Genomic DNA, 4,576 nt, shown 5'->3' with positions numbered 1-4,576 from the left:
GAGAAATAGGAACACTTTTACACTGTTGGTGGGACTGTAAACTAGTTCAACCATTGTGGAAGACAGTGTGGCGATTCCTCAAGGATCTAGAACGAGAAATACCATTTGACCCAACCACCCCATTACTGGGTATATACCTAAAGGATTATAAATCATGCTGCTATAAAGACACATTCACAAGTATGTTTATTGTGGCACTCTTCACAATAGCAAAGACTTGGAACCAACCCAAATGTCCATCAATGATAGACTGGATTAAGAAAATATGGCACATATACACCATGGATACTATGCAGCCATGAAAAAGGATGAGTTCATGTCCTTTGTAGGGACCTGGATGAAGCTGGAAACCATCATTCTGAGCAAACTATCACAAGGACATAAAACCAAACACAGCATGTTCTCAGTCATAGGTGGTAATTGAACAATGAGAACACTTGGACACAGGGTGGGGAACATCACACACTGGGGCCTGTCATAGGGTGGAGGGAGGGGGCACGGATAGCATTAGGAGATATACGTAATGTAAATGATGAGTTAATGGGTGCAGCACACTAACATGGCACATGTATACATATGTAACAGACCTGCACGTTCTGCACATGTACCCTAGAACTTAAAGTATAAAAAAAATAAGTAACAGGGGAAATTGTAGAGATGGGGCAAGCATATATGTGAAATATGTGCTTTCTACTTGTTTTTTCTATAAACCTAAGTAAACTGCTCTAAAAAAGAGGAGAGAGAGATTTTAGTCCCCCACACTTCTAACTTTGAGCTCCTTTGTCCTTCAGGAAAGGCCGTTGTCACAGTGGTGGTGGGAGGCACCTGATTTCCTTGACACCTCTTTTACACTAGGTACTTTCTATATTGCCATTGAACCTGTGACCACCTTGTTCAGCAGGTATTATTATTCTGCCTTACAAAAGGGGGGACATGAGTCACACCAGGTCACACAGCTGGGAGGGCTCTGAACTTGGCTTGCCCGGTTCTGTGTCTGTGCTCCTTTACTGCATCCCACTCCTGCCCCTTCATGCTGCTTCTTTCCACTCTTCTATTATGACGCAGCACATGAGTAATTTCTCCCAGGAAGCCTCCCCGGCTCCTCAGGTTTCCTCTGTGGCCTCCACACCACTGTGCTTCCCTCTGTCATGGCACCGATCTGTGCTACGGGAGTGTAGATCAATGCTCTGTGTCTGTACTGGTGGGTTGTCATCCTCTGTTGACATGATGTCTCTCCCATTAGAATCTGAGCTCCTCGGGGTGAGGACTCTACTTGTTTATCTTCGCATTTTCAGGCCTTGAAAATAAATATCTGTGGAAGAAAGGGAAGGAAGAAAGGACAGCGATAAGGAAAGAAGAATGAATTATACTGAAATAAATTGAGCAGATTTTAAGGTTTTAGACTTTCTTGATGCAAAATATTCAGGCTGAATAGAGAAGCTTCATTTCTCTTTCTCCATCTGTCTCTTTTTAGTTTTTATGAATGTGAAGGTTTTAATTTATTATTAAAGGCATATTATTATTTTTTAAAAAAACTAGATGCTCTAAGCGAAGCAAAGAAGGCTAAGATATGTCTGTTTTCTCAGACCTTATCATGGAGCTTGAGAGACACATATATAGGATGTCGTAAATACCTAAACAACGGAGCTTGTTTTTAAGAAGAGGGGAATGGAGACTTATTTATTAAGCATCTGCAACCAGCCAGGAGCGGAGTTAAGTACTTTGCATACATTATCTCATTTAATCCTCACACTTGTGCAGTAGGCATGACAGCCCCCATTTTATACATAAGGAGACCGAGGCTCAGGTTCGGGGAACCAAATGACTCACAGAACTAGCTGGTAAGGAATATGGGTCAGAGGGCTCCCAGATGTATCAGTTTCCCAAAGCTTATTTTCAGTCAAGTTCCCAAATGAAGAGACCAGTCAACACCTATGGATTCCCAGGGGCAGTAGTGGCAGAGAGAAGACACTCTGCTGGTCCTCACCTGCTAGCCTGCTCAGCTGCCAGCCCCAAGGCTCTGCTGCATTGCCCAGGCTCTGAGCCATCCTTAGGCTGGCAGGATGGCTTTGGGCTTAGCCTCAATAGTGGGTGGGTTCTGGAATTAGGCTCACAGCCTGAACCTGGCATGTTGAATGCCTGCTGGGAACTCTCTGATCCATACCCTCCTTTCTTGGTGGTGGCCCAGTAGATGCTTGCTGCAGTTTTCCTGATAGATCTCCAGTGTCCTACAGAGGAGGTCAGCCTTGCCCTCAGCCTGCTTGGCTGACACCTTGATCCTATAACTGGGTATTCCCTCTAGCTGAAGGAGCAGAAAGAGTAACATCATGTCAACCAGTTCCACTTTGCAGTGAAGCAAATCCTTCTGGGCATTTCAAGCAGAAGACTTGGTTACAAAGCTATTGATGGACTGGAGAGCAAAAGGGGAAAGGGGGTGCTCCTTAGAGATTAGTTATTATAGGGAAGCCATGACTGATCCCAGGTCTGAAGAAGTAAAAGGGAGACAGTGGAGACTGCACCGCTGAAGAGACATTCCTAGAGCTGATGTCAGTGCAGCTCCTGGAATCCAAGAGCCCACACTCCCACAGATGACAGAAGCCAACAATGGCTTCTATTTTCTTCCTGCCTTCTGATGGCCCATGTGTGTCCCTCAGCTGCAGAGCAGACTGGAACCCAGCTGGAATGGGAGTCTGAAAAATGTAGTTCTCTGGTCTCCAGCCATGATGATACATGAAAGATCAATTGACCACATCTAGCATAGGATGGAAAGAGCAGGGGCTTGAGAATCAGGTGCCATTGGGTTCAAATCTTGGCTCTGCTTTAATGGGTCCTTGGGCAAATTACTTAACTCCCTCTGACTTAGTTTTCTCATCTATAAAATGGAAATAATAATAATACCTTACTCATAGAGCTATTGTGAGGCTTAATTGAGATTATACATATAAAGCACTTAACACAGTCCCTGTCCATAATAAGTACTCTCTGTAAACATTAGATACCGTTGGCAGTGGTGTATTTCACTTCACTTTTTTTCCATATATAATCCTTTGTTTCCTGAACTGCTCGTCTCTGACTCCTTACCACTACAAATCGGTGCCCAGGTTCCCCACCTGTGAAGGCTTTAAAAAATGAATCAGATCCTTAGAAGATATTGTACATTTACAGAGCAGCTTTCACCTATGCTGCATAGAAGTAGTATCCTACCCAAAGTTGTAATTTTCCTCACTCTCTTCACCTCAGTTTCCCTGCTGATTATGAGAAAGTTAACAGGGTTCAAGCAGAATGGTTAACAGGGTTCAACCAATCATGCCTTCCCAACAAAATCCCCCAAAATCTTAACTCATTTCAGCATTAACTTAAAAGTCCACAATCCAAAGTCTCATCTAAGACAAGGCAAGTCCCTTCTGCCTGTGAGCCTGTAAAATCAAAAGCAGGTTAGTTACCTCACAGATGTGAAGGGAGTACAGGTATTGGGTAAATACATATGTTCAAAATGGGAGAAATTGGCTAAAACAAAGGGTGTATAGGCCCCATGCAAGTCTGGGACCACTATGTGCCCACATCTGTGATCTCTTTAATTCCCCATTGCAACCATTAAGGCAGGATTATTGAATCCATTTAGTAGAGGAGAAGACTGAGGCCTAGAAATATTGTAGGTTCAGGTGACTCCCCTTCTGTCCTCCACCTACTCCTGTCTCCAATGTCCTATGGTAGGAGTCAGAGGGCAGGACTGCTTGGGTGGTGCTCAGCTCCTTTCAGCATGTTTCCTGGGCACCCACGGGTGGTGGGCACACAGCCAGGCAGTTGCTGCCAAGCTCATCCATTCTGGAGTCGGCTCACGAGACTCACGCGGCTAGGAGGGGGTTGGCAGCAGGAAGAGGATGGTGTGAGAAAAGAACATCTCATGCTCCCCTTGCCCACGCATGAGCCACTCCTGGAGAAGTTGGATTCAACCACTTTATTCTGCTTTCTGGCTCTTAAAATGCAATATTGCGCTGGTTCCAATTCAATCCCATTTCACATGAGTTTACTGAGTATCTACACAGATGGGTCAGGCCCAGGGTCTGCCCTGGAGGGACTCACAGTCTGGGGAGGCAGATATGTGACAGCAAAGATGGCATTCTTGTGTCAGAGCTATGTCAAGGAGGCACAAGAGCTGTGAGAACAGATAAATGGGGCTTCTAATTCTGCCTGGAGAGTCAAGCAAGACACCTTACAAGACATAATTACCCAGCTAAGACTTGAAGGAAGCAGTAGAACTGGTTTGCTGAAGGAGTTGGGGATGGTGGCCCAGGCAGAGGGAGCAGAATATGCAAAAGCCATTGGGGGAAACTGAGAAAGGCTCATGCCACTGATACATGGAGGGCAAAAAAATTTGTGGCAAATGCTGAGGCTGTGAGGGGCAGAAAAGGGCTGAATCATGCTGGGCCTGGGTACCATGGATAACCAGCCACAGAGAGGTTTGAAGCAGGAAAGTGGCATGCTAGATTTATGAATCAGAAAGAGCATTTTGGGGCCAGAGTGGAATAGGAGAGGACCCAACAGAAGACAGGGAGGCCACTGAGGTGAAGGCTAT

Source organism: Mandrillus leucophaeus, unplaced genomic scaffold (genome assembly GCF_000951045.1).
Source record: "Mandrillus leucophaeus isolate KB7577 unplaced genomic scaffold, Mleu.le_1.0 Scaffold1232, whole genome shotgun sequence".
Classification (NCBI taxonomy): domain Eukaryota; kingdom Metazoa; phylum Chordata; class Mammalia; order Primates; family Cercopithecidae; genus Mandrillus; species Mandrillus leucophaeus.
The sequence above is the reverse complement of the archived record's forward strand: the minus strand, read 5'-3'. Positions refer to the sequence as shown.